At 42.8% G+C, this 11,866-nt stretch overlaps 1 long non-coding RNA gene across 1 annotated transcript; it reads right to left on the bottom strand.

Moving 5' to 3' along the window:
- Positions 1-2,171: 2,171 nt before the first annotated feature.
- Positions 2,172-11,499, bottom strand: LOC138803245 (uncharacterized). The gene is made up of 3 exons (XR_011364922.1): positions 11,016-11,499; positions 8,686-9,584; positions 2,172-2,387 (listed from the first exon to the last, which is right to left on the bottom strand). It is a non-coding gene; the product is annotated as an uncharacterized lncRNA (long non-coding RNA).
- Between the last annotated feature and the right edge of the window lie 367 nt (positions 11,500-11,866).

The raw sequence follows: 11,866 nt of genomic DNA, 5'->3' as shown, positions 1-11,866 counted from the left end.
ATGTTTTCTGGCAGATGGAATGTATTTGAATATTTTTGTTATTGTCTTTGTGGTGAAAAGGATCAAACCCAAAGCCTTAAGCAGGATGGGAAAGCACTGGGTCACTAAGCTACATTTCTAGTCCTTAGTTTTGTGAACAGGGGTCTCATTATGCAGCGTAGGCCAATCTTGAATTTGTAATCCTCTTGCCTCTGTCTCCACCTCCCAAGTGCTGGGATATGGACATTATGGGCATATGAAGGCAAAATTTATTTTTTAAATAAAGTCATATTTAAATTGAAGTTTTTTTAAATACAAGAGCTATTGTACATGGATTCAAATCCTATGTTCACCACTATTGATGATGTAATCTAGGAGAGGTGACAAAACCTGTCTGGACTTTCATTTTCCTATCTATAAAATGAGGGATAATATCATTGATGTGATTGAAGGTTTAGTTGATATTTTTCCCTACCTAGTCTGGCCCTTGCTCTCTTGTACTTGATGTTTTAAATCAACTAGGGAAGTGGTTCAACGTAGCACAGCTTGAAAGTGCAAGGCCCTAAGTCTGAAACCCAGTACCACTAAAAGAAGTTAATTTCCTGAACTTTCCAGCATTTTGAATCTTCACACATACTGTTTGTTCTTTTTTTTTTTTTTTTTGCCAGTCATGGTGCCTGAACTCTGGGCCTGGACACTGTCCCTCAGCTGTTCAGCTCAAGGCTAGCGCTCTACCACTTGAGCCATAGCACCACTTCTAGCTTTTTCTGCTTATGTGGTGCTGAGGAATCGAACCCAGGGCCTCATGCATGCAAGGCAAGCACTCACACCACTGAGCCACCTTCCCAGCCCCACTGTTTGTTCTTATTAAGTATTCTTCCTTTTACTTCTATTTACTCAGTGTGTGTGTGTGTGTGTGTGTGTGTGTGTGTGTGTGTGTGTGTGTGTGTGTGTGTGTGTGTGTGTGTGTGTGTGTGTGTGTGTGTGTGTGTGTGTGTGTGTGTGTGTGTGTGTGTGTGTGTGTGTGTGTGCTGGTCCAGGGGCTTGAACTCAAAGCCTGGGTACTGTCCCTAAGGTTTTTCTTTCTTTCTTTCTTTTTTCTTTTTTCTTTTTTATTTTTCGTCGGTTATGGGGCCTATGCCTTGTCCCTGAGCTCTTCAGCTCCAGGCTAGCACTCTAACACTTGACCACAGCACCACTTCCGGCTTTTTCTGTTTATGTGGTGCTGAGGAATTGAACCCAGGCCCTCATGCATGTGAGGCAAGCACTCTACCACTGAGCCACCTTCCCAGCCCTCCCTAAGGTTCTTTTACTCAAGTTTAGTGCTCTTATCATTTGAACCACAGCTCCATTTCTGGCTATTTTGTTGTTGCTGCTGTTATTTTGGTGATTAATTGAAGATAAGAGCCTTGTAAACTTTCGGTCGGACCTAGCTTCTAAATACAATCCTCAGATCTCAGCCTCCTGAGCAGCTCTGATTATAGGCATGAGCTGTTATTGCTCAGCTTTAATTGGCTCTTATTCATCCTTCAGAATTCATTAAAATGTTTACTGAGTATAAAATTTGGTATATTCTATGCTCCTCAGGTCATCCAAGTAGTTCAACCTCTTTCAAGTACAGTCTTCATTGGAACTCAAAATCAGATCAGAGCTGTAAGGAACATTAGAGTTCACTCAGTCTTGCCTAATAGTGCCCAAACTGGGAAGTTCTAGAGAGAAGACTGACCCCAAATCATGGAGTAAGTTTCTCTACTCCAAAGTTTAGTGACTTAGACCAACAACCAATTGTGTGTTTCTCACTCACAGTTTTGGTGTCACGAATTCAGTGAGAGCTAGCTAAGTCAGGTCTGCTCCACACAAAGTCAGCTCATACTCACTTAACTTCATTGATGTGCATTAAGCCTTGGCAGAAATAACTGGAAAGCTGACTTTATTTGGGTTCCTCCCCAATGTGTAAGTTTCACTCTGATGTCTCCAGAAGAGTACAATGGCGGCTCAGGGGTCCCTAAGACCTAGGAAGTAGAAATAACCAGCCAGTGAATTACTTGGGCTTTGAAACTAGCAGTGCTATTTCTTCAATGTTCTATTGGCCAAAGCATTTATTCATAACCCAAGAGCCTACCCAGGCTCAAGAGGAGGAGACACAAACACCAACTGTCACCAGTAGGATTACCAAAGAATTTATAGTCATCTTTAATCTGTCACAGTCAGCTTTCTAGCTGTAAATTATTTATATCCTTTTCATATGCCATTCACATTCTGCCCAGCAAAACTCAGCCTATTATACCATCACTCTCAGGATCAAGGTCTGGTCTCACTATGTGAATAAGTGCCAGGGATGAATGTGGGCTTCAGACTGCGTTCCCAAGGTGTATCTTCTACAGCATTGTTGCTTTCAGACAGAAGACCTGAGAAGTAAAGAAATAACGTTAGCCATGCGCTGGTGGCTCATGCCTATCATCTTAGATACTCAGGAGGCTGAGATCTGAGGATTGCAGTTCGAAGTCAGCCCGGGCAGGACAGTCCATGAGACTCTTATCTCCAATAAACCAGTAGAAAACCGGAAGTGCCGCTGTGGCTCAAGTGGTAGAGTGCTAGCCTTGAGCAAAAAAGAAGCTCAGAGACAGTGGCCAGGCCCTGAGTTCAAGCCCCAGAACTGGCACAAAAAAAAAAAAAAAAGAAAAAAAGAAAGAAAGGAAGGAAGGAAGGAAGAAAGAGGAAAAAGAAAAAGAAAGAAAAGAAAACCAAAGCAGGTAGGCACATTTGTTAGTTCTTTGATTGAGGCCTAGTTTTGTTCCCTAGGGTTGATTCTCTGACTCTGAATTCTGTCCTCTCAGCCGACAGTCTTCCCTTTCTATAAGAAACAGGCCATTTTTGTAGCTGAGTTCTTTTCTCAGTTTGTTTTTTGCTCATAGCAGGGAGAGATCTGGGGATCTTTTTATTTTTTTTACTATATGAGTTTCAGTGCCAGTTAATGTCATCTTTTTTAAATTAGAGGAGCTTCATGTGTCTCCATTAACAAACAGCCACACCCAGTGTGGTATTCTCAAATACCCATGCGGACAGACAACTACCCCCTTCCATTAAGCCACACCCCTGAGCATCTAGAAAAGCCCAGTTATTTGGCAGAGAGGATTTATGAGGCACACATGATCCTTATGACTTTATTTTCCTTCAAAATGACTTTTAAAGGATCTATGAAGACTATCTTAAATATTTTACCCTGAGATCTCATTTTACATGGATTTGAGCTCCCTTATTTCTTCCTTTAGGATCCTTAATGCTGATTAGAAACACTACCTGAGCCCTTCTTTCCATACTTTTTCCATAGACAGCTGGAAAAAGCCTATTGAGACTTTGAACAGAAACTCTCCAGCCCCAGCTACAAGTTTGTTAAAGTATCTTTCTCTTTGCCCTGTGACCATAAACAATGGCATTGCCAAGCTTTCCTCCAGCTTCCCATAACCATTCTGTGGTAGCAATTCCTCACCAACAATCTCCTCTAGGCTTCTCAAACTTTAGGAAGATGGCTTTCCTTGCATGCATGAGGCCCTAGGTTCAATTCCTCAGCACCACATAAACAAAAAAATAATAAAATTATTTTTTAAAAAAAGCTGAACTGGAAATAAGTGTATGGTTCATATTAAAAAAAAAAAAAAAGCCAGGTGCTGGTGGCTCACGCCTATAATCCTGACTACTCAAGAGGCTGAGATCTGAGGGTCGAAGTTCAAAGTTCTGGGCAAGAAAGTCTGTGAGACTCTAATTTCCAATAAACCACCAGGAAACTGGAAGTGATATTGTGGCTCAAGTGGTAGAGCACTGGCCTTAGCTGAAGAGCTCAGGGACAGTGCCCAGGCCCAGAGTTCAAGCCCCATGACCAACCACAAAAAAAAAAAAAAAAAAAAAAAAAATCCTTCAAGTCTCCACCCAAAACCAATGTCACATATTTTGGTGCTTTTTGCTACAGAAATTGATTTTTGCTATTGCCAGGTAGCAAAATTCTGTATGGTGATTGGCAATTGTGTAATAAACAATTCAAATTTTTAACTCACTAGTTCTCTCAATTTGATGATTTATATTTTGGGTAAAATTTAGATAACAGACAGATGGACTTAACTGGGAATCTAAGACACCTTCAGGCTGGAAGTAAAGCTCAAATAGAAGAGTTCTTGTCTAGCATAATACTCAAGAGTTCAAACCCTAGTACTCCTCCCCCTCTAAAAACAAATCCTTAAAAAAAAGAAAGCTGGGTGCCGGTGGCTCATGCCTGTAATCCTAGCTACTCAGGAGGCTGAGATCTGAGGATCGAAGTTCAAAGCCAACCCGGGCAAGAAAGGCCATGAAACTCTTATCTCCAATAAACCACTGGAAAACCAGAAATGGCGCTGTAGCTCAAGTGGTAGAGCACTCGCCTTGAGCTGAATTGCTGAGGGACAGTGCTCAGGCCCAGAGCTCAAGCCCCACAAAAAGAAAGAAGGAAGGAAGGAAGGAAGGAAGGAAGGAAGGAAGGAAGGAGGAAGGAAGGAAGGAAGGAAAGAGAGAGAGAGAGAGAGAAAGAAAGAAAGAAAGAAAGAAAGAAAGAAAGAAAGAAAGAAAGAAAGAAAGGAAGGAAGGAAGGAAGGAAGGAAGGAAGGAAGGAAGGAAGGAAGGAAGAAAGAGAGAGAGAAAGAAAGAAAAAAGAAAGAAAAAGCCGGGCACCAGTGGCTCACGCCTATAATCCTAGCTACTTAGGAGGCTGAGATCTGAGGATTGCAGTTTCAGTCACAGAACTGCTATATTGGTAAGGACCACAGAAAAGGTAGGTTCAACCCTGTCTCTCCTGAATGCAGTACTGAGGACTCTGTGAGATCTCTCCAGAATGTATGTCAGGTCTCTTATATGGCATCTAATGACTGCAAGAGCCAGTGTTCCAAGAGACAGGAAGTGGCAGCTGCCAGTCCTTTAAGGATTGGCCTTGGAAACTGCCATTGCCATTTCTGCCATATTTTATTAATCAAAGCAGTCAGTGAGACTTCTCAGTTTCAAGGGGAAGGGATACCTGGGATAGCCCACAAGGTTTTTTTTTGTTTTGTTTTTTGTTTTTTGGTCCAGTCGTGGGGCCTGAACTCTGGGCTTCAGCTCAAGGCTAGCGCTCTACCCCTTGAGCCACAATGCCACTTCTGGCTTTTTTCTTTTTGCTTATGTGGTGCTGAGGAATTGAACCCAGGGCCTCATGCATGCAAGGTAAGCGCTCTACCACTGAGCCACCTTCCCAGCCCAGCCCACAAGTTTAATAAGATCAGTAGATGCATTCACAGAGAATCCTAGGTATTGATAGAGTATGCTATCAAGTGCTGAGAAAATACAGAAGAGGGACAAAATACCTGCAAGGAAAAAAAGGAAGTATCCTACTGGGCTTCCCAGAGAATTGCCTAGGGCTGTTTTTAAAATGAAAAAGAAAAATTGCTAGCAGAATGGAATGATGAGTGTGTGGTGTGTTTTAGAAATGCTGAGGGGCTCCTGTGATTAGTGTAGAGGACTCAAGAATTACAAATTGCTCAGAAATTATTTTATTGTTTTCCCTCTGAGACAGCGAGGAATAGAGGGAAAGTAATTGGAAACTTCATTTCAATTTAGTGTCTTTCCAATTGGTGATTCTAAGAGTCATAATTCTGAAGCTTTCTTTTCCATGCCCTCCATTTTATAGCCCCTCCCCCTATTTCTTGATTAAATTATGGCAGAAAGACTAGAGGAAGACAAGTCATTTAGTGTTTTATATTTACATCCTGCATATAAATGCTTCTCTTTCAACAATGCAGGCAAGTGTGTGATAAATATTAACCATGCCTTTTCCTACAGTTATGTGGTGGCTACGTGCTAAGCCTGACTGATGGTAGGATTGCTACAACAGAGCTACGGTACAACTAACAGGTTATTTTTGCTTTAGACTCTAGCATATTGAATCAGTGGGCCATGCTATTGCCCATGGTCAGATCTCTGCCATTTTTTTTGCAATGCCTTTGTGAAAAATTAGAACAAGACACGCCAGATGGCAGACACTGCTGTATGGCAGATTTCAGTAGCTTGCAGTGTATGGTCTGAATTGCAGCTGCCACTTGTTTCCTGACTTGAGCACCTTCTTGATGTGCAGAAACTGCTCAGGCCGTGCTTGATTTTTAGTGTTCCATTAACAAATTTACAACAGAGCCTGTGGACACAAACCAGAGAGGCTGTTTCTCATTTCTTTTCTCCACATCCCACAATTCTAATGTGTAGTGTTACTTACTGTTCAAACACTAAGAGAATCATTCTGCTTCTCTGCACTTATTTTTCTCTCTTTCTGAAAGTTCCAAGGACTGTTCTTTCCCATCGTGGAATATAGAGCCCTATTTGTCAAGAATAAGCTTGGCAATGGGCTGGGAAGGTGGCTCAGTGGTAGAGTTCTTGCCTTGCATGGATGAAGCCCTGGGTTCGATTCCTCAGCACCACATAAGCAGAAAAAGCTGGAAGTGGTGCTGTGGCTCAAGTGGTAGAGTGCTAGCCTTGAGCTGACGAGCTGAGGGACAACGCCCAGGCCCAGAGTTCAGGCCCCACGACTGACAAAAAAAATAAAAAGCTTGGCAAATAGAATATTCTATTCATTCCACAAACCACTTTAAAAATGTAGTGTGTGTTTGTGAGAGAGAGAGAGAGAGAGAGAGAGAGAGAGAGAGAGAGAGAGAGAGAGAGAGAGAGAGAGAGAGAGAGAGAGAGAGAGAGAGAGGGAGAGAGAGAGAGAGAGAGAGAGGAAAAGAGAGAAAGAAAGAGAGATTGCTAACAAGTCTGTCCCCTATCAAGTAAACCATTTTCTTTCTGCACATTGTCTTGGTGAAGTTTCCAAGTTATCTACCACTTGACTCACACCCTCAATCCTTCTTGCTTGAGTTATGTTTGGGATAGGGCATTAATTTATGCTTAGGCAGGCCTAGACCTAGTTGTCCTACTTATACTTTCCCCAAAGCTGGGATGACAGGCACACACCACCATATCCATTTACTGGTTAAGATGGGGGTCTGGTAAATGGTTTTGCCCAGACTAATCTCAAATTTTTATCCTCCCAATCTCCATTCTCTAGTTCCCAACTAGCTGGGATTATAGGCCTAAGCTACTGCACCTCCCTTCCTTCAATATACTTGTTTTAAGCATATATAATTTAATATATTTTTGTTTGTCAGTGGTGGGGCTTGAACTCTGGGCCTGGGCACTGTCCCTCAGCTCTTCAGCTCAAGGCAAGTGCTCTACCACTTGAGCCACAACACTACTTCTGGCTTTTTCTATTTATGTGGTGCTGAGGAATCGAACCCAGGGCCTCATGCATACCAGGCAAGCACTCTACCACTAAGCCACCTTCCCAGCCCCTAAATTAATATTTCTATAAGGTCTGGGCCTAACAACTAAATCACATAAATCTTGAAATTTTAACAACTGGCTCTTATAAGCTCATATGAACCAGCTCTAGCAGTCTCTACTCATTTTATAGCAACTGTAATAGGAGGATATTAGTCTACTACATAGAGTTGTGAGTTACTATGAAGTGAAGATACTTAGGTGCTGTAATATAGAAAATATAAGTTTATCATAGTGATTATTATTCAAATTGGGCCAGAGTCAGTGTTATATTCCCATCGAATTAATTTATGAGCATCCAGGAGAGCCATGATGTTCAGTTAGGCCCTATTCACTTACATATCATTTTCTTTTGTTGTTTGGTAACATATCAATAGGTGGTCTATACTGGCATTGAACTTGTGATTGATTCACTATCCTTTTGCCTTAGAGCCCCAAGTAAAGTAATGTGCCACCATGCCACATGTTTTCTTTGTTTGTCTTTTCACACTGGGGATACAACTCAGAGCTTTGTGCAAGCCAACAAAGCTCCAAGTGTGAGCCACACCTCAAGTCTTGCAGGTCATTTAAATTCCTAGCATTAAATGGACAGAAGTAAACCAGTTAGGGCAGTGCTTGGTCAATGGGAGGCACTACAGAAGTGACACATACAAATACAGTCATGCATTGCTTAATGACAGACAGTCTAAGAAATACATTGTTAGATGATCTGTTATTGTGGAAACATCATAGAGTCATGTGATAACCTACCACACAACCTGGCTATCCTACACAGCCTATTGTTTCTAGGCTACGAAACTCTACACACACTGCTGCCTGAAATACTGTAGGCAATTGTGACACAATGGTAAGTTTTTATGTATCAAACATATGCAAATACAGAAAAGGTCTTATAACAACAGACATGGTATAATGATTGTGAAGGTCTATGACATGATTGTTGATTACTACAAATTTTGTAACTACAAATTTTGTAAACACTATAAATTTGGGAAACTCTAAATTACATTAAAAAATTTCTTCCTTCAATACATTAATCTGAATTTAGTATATATTTTTGTTTAATTTTTTTCTGAGACAGGTTCTCACTGTATAGCCCAGGCTGGCCTTGAACTCACCATCCTCCTTACCTCAACCCCTTAAATGTGGGATTACAAGTATACACTACCATACTGAGCTTAATTTTTTTTTATTTTACAAGCTATTTTTCAACTTTATAACTCTTTCATAACATTTAGGATAGACGTACAAAAATATTTTTCTTTATATCTTTAGTCTACAATTCTTTATTCTTTATTTTTCTAACTTTTTGACTTAAAATACACATGGACCAAGACCTACCTGAGGTTAGTCTTTGGTGTCCTGGGATTCACGTCAGGGCTTACTTCATGGGAAGGTCTTCAAGGGGACTTGGGTATGTGCAGCTGTCACCTCCTGTGATAGCAAAACCTTATTCTAGTACCTCCTTAAGGTTCTTCTCGAGGGGATGTCACTTGTTTCCTAGATATGTCTACAGTACTTGGTTTGCTTCTTTCTTTCATCCTAGGTTTCTGTACGGAGAGATAATGCACTATGTACATTTCCATGATTCTAAACTCTTTAGGAGCTTGTTGAAGTCTGCAAAAACTTTTGCTAAACCCTTCACTGTGAACTTTCTTGAGGAATTTCCCTTTTCTTCTGCAGTTTACTTTCCCTCTTTTCTCTTCTTTAGATATGTGTTCCTGTTCCAGTTCCGACAGTTTCCCAGGAACCATACCTGGGATCTTCTGGAGATAATAATCCTCAGTCACATAGAGGTTAAAGTTGTTTATTGATTTTTTTCAACCTCATCATTGGCAAGACCTCTGAAGTCATGGATGACCTCCTTAGTGTCTTATTCCAGAAATCATTCATGCACATCTTGATGACATCACCACAAGCTTAAGCAAGGTACTTTTAAAGTCCAAACAAGGACTTCACTTTTTTTTTCTTATGAGACAAATTCCTTCTGCTCAGCCCAGGCTGGTGTCAAATTCACGAGCCTCCTGCCTCAGTCTCCCAAGTGCTAGAATCAGAGGTATGCAGATACCATACCCAGCAATCAAATTCTTGATATTCAAAGATGTTGTAATTCTCACGGAACTCTATCAGTGCCTTCCCAATATCTTCCACAGTTGCAGCAGGCAAAGATCTTCAGATCACAGACTTTCAAAGCTGCTACACCTCCTTTGCATTGGCCTGTCATGTGACAGTAATTCTCCCTAGGAGGAGGGGAAGTGTGCAAAACAAAACCTTACAAATTTTTTCAAGACCCCTTTCCCCCATCACTAAATGGCGAATTTAAAAAAGGAAATCAGGATCCATTTCTTAGGCCAGGCCTAGTAGCTCCTCTGTAATCTCAGCTACTTAGGAGACAGAGTTCAGAAGGATTGTGATTTAAGGACAGTCCAGGCCAAAAAAAGGTAAGATTCCCATCTCAACCGGTAAACCTGGCCATGGTGGTTTGGGGCTGTAATTCCAGTTATTTGAAAGTCGTGAATAGGAATATTTCAGTATGAGGCCAGCCTCAAGGAAAAAAATTGGAGACTGTATCAGGAAAAATAACTAAAAAAATAAAAATAGGAAGCCATGGATTAAGTGATAGAGCACCTGTCTAGCAAGCTGGAGACCCTAACTTCAAATCATATTAATGCAAACAACAACAACAACAAAACCCCACCTTTTCTTGTCTGGGGAACACTCATCTTTCTTGTTTCCTTCCTTTGCATGTATTGTTTGAGCTGTTCATTCAACTAAGGAGGGAGCCTGCTCTACCCTCAGGCAACATGCCAGAACTTACACAGAGCTGGAACAAAAAATTCAAATTGATCAGGCAGTGACTGAAAAAAAAAAAATCTCAGGTTCTGGGAACACAGAGGCAGTGACTAACCCAGATTGCTTCCCAAGGGAAGTGAAAGTGAATCCAGGAAGGACTATCAGGAAGAATGATTAGCATGATGAGAGAAAGGTCAGGAATGGGGAGAAGTGGGTTTCAGTTATCAGTATGGGCAAAGTCAGAGGGAACAACGTTCTTTGAGATAACTACAAATACTTTGGACAGCATAGAGTTTAGAATTTGTAAAGGAGGGGACAATGTTAATAAAATTTAAAAGTAGTCTGAGTGTTGGGCTGGGCACCGGTGGCTCCTAGCTACTCAGGAGGCTGAGATCTGAGGATCACAGCTGGGAGCCAGCCTGGGCGGGAAAGTCAATGAGACTCTTATCTCCAAAGCCTAGGATCCAAGTTCAAGCCCTATCACCACAACCAAAAACAAAAAACTGTGTTGGATCTGGATGTTGGTGGTATTTGCTTATTACCTTATCTTCCTGAGAGGATAAGAAAGAGAGGATTTCCATTCTTAGCCAGCCTTGGTCTCGAAAGTTTTTAAGGCCCCTTCACTATCCATAGCTGGGCATAATGGTGAGCACCTGTTATCCCAGCTGTTGTGTGAAACTTATAGGGAGATCAAGCATGTCTGGGCAGGAAAAAACAAAACAAAAAACCCCCCTATTTCAAATATAACCAATACAAAAACAGGGCTGGGTATGTGGTTCAGCAGTAGAGAATCTGCCCTAGCAAGTTGCATAGGCCCATGGTTCAAGATCTAACCCTATCTCCTCCCCGCCACACAAAATATTTATGATCAGATTTACCTTTTTAAAAAAGTAACTCAGTCATCTATGCCAATATTAGATTGACTGGAGAGCAACGATGAATGCAGGTTGACTAGGAGAGTCTGTTGAAAGACAGTGGTGGCTTGGGCTAAGGTGGGGAATGGAAAGAAGTGGAACAGTACGAGATACACAAGTGCAAGTTATCTCTGGTGTGATATAAGATAGGTAAGAAGTGGCTGGGGAGATAGAAGTTCCTTTCTGAGCCTGGACTTTATTCTGGAGGGATAAAGGGGAAGTCATTTAACATTTTAACCATGGGACTAACAGACGCCCACAGGGATTTATAAGAGGGTGGTGGAAGAGGGTCAGGACCTGACACAGGTAAGAGGCGAGACTTGAACTGTCAACGGGGTTGGAACATGGGAGGCAGATTGGCGTGGGAGACCAGAGAGAAAGGTGAGGGGGCAGCGTTTCCTACTGCAGACGAAGCCAAACAGGGCAGAAGATAAGCCAAATCCAACGAACCCGGGAGCGGCTGCTGGAGGGGGGAGGGGCCGCCGCGCAGCGCCGGGCCGCCCAGGTCTCCGGGCGCCGGGGGCGTGGCCAGGGCACGCACGGCGGGATGACGCAGGGCCCCCGCCGGCCTCGTTCTGGCCGCCGCTGCCGCCGCTGCCGCCGCCGCTGCGCTGAGGCGGAGTAGGATGAGGCCCGCGACCGCGGCTCGGGCGTCGGCGGGGGCAGCAGCAGCTGAGACAGCAGCTGAGGCGGCCGCGCCCCCCCCTCCTGACCTGGATTAGGTCCAGCAGCTCCGTGGCCGCCGCCGCCCCGCGGGGGGGGCGGGGTGGGGAAGCGCTCGGTCTCCCCGCCCCCCCCCATAGTCTCCTCACAGG

The sequence above is a fragment of the Dipodomys merriami genome, unplaced genomic scaffold, assembly GCF_024711535.1.
Source record: "Dipodomys merriami isolate MVZ:Mamm:240054 unplaced genomic scaffold, mDipMer1.0.p SCAF_34, whole genome shotgun sequence".
Classification (NCBI taxonomy): Eukaryota; Metazoa; Chordata; class Mammalia; order Rodentia; family Heteromyidae; genus Dipodomys; species Dipodomys merriami.
This window is presented reverse-complemented; position numbering and strand designations above follow the sequence as displayed.